The sequence below is a fragment of the Bison bison genome, unplaced genomic scaffold (assembly GCF_000754665.1).
Source record: "Bison bison bison isolate TAMUID 2011002044 unplaced genomic scaffold, Bison_UMD1.0 scf7180017864304, whole genome shotgun sequence".
NCBI classification, from domain to species: domain Eukaryota; kingdom Metazoa; phylum Chordata; class Mammalia; order Artiodactyla; family Bovidae; genus Bison; species Bison bison.
The window spans coordinates 13994543-13994818 of NW_011494876.1; positions in this window are offsets into that span (position 1 = coordinate 13994543).

Genomic DNA, 276 nt, shown 5'->3' on the forward strand with positions numbered 1-276 from the left:
AACCTTGACTAGACGGACCTTTGTTGGCAAAGTAATGTCTCTGCTTTTTAATATGCTGTCTAGGTTGGTCATAGCTTTTCTTCAAAGGAGCAAGCATCTTGTCATTTCATGGCTGCAGCCACCATCTGCAGTAATTTTGGAGCTCAAAAAAATAAAATCTCCTACAGTTTCCACTGTTCCCCCATCTATTTGCCATGAAGTAATGGCACCCCACTCCAGTACTCTTGCCTGGAAAATCCCATGGACAGAGGAGCCTGGTAGGCTGCAGTCCATGGG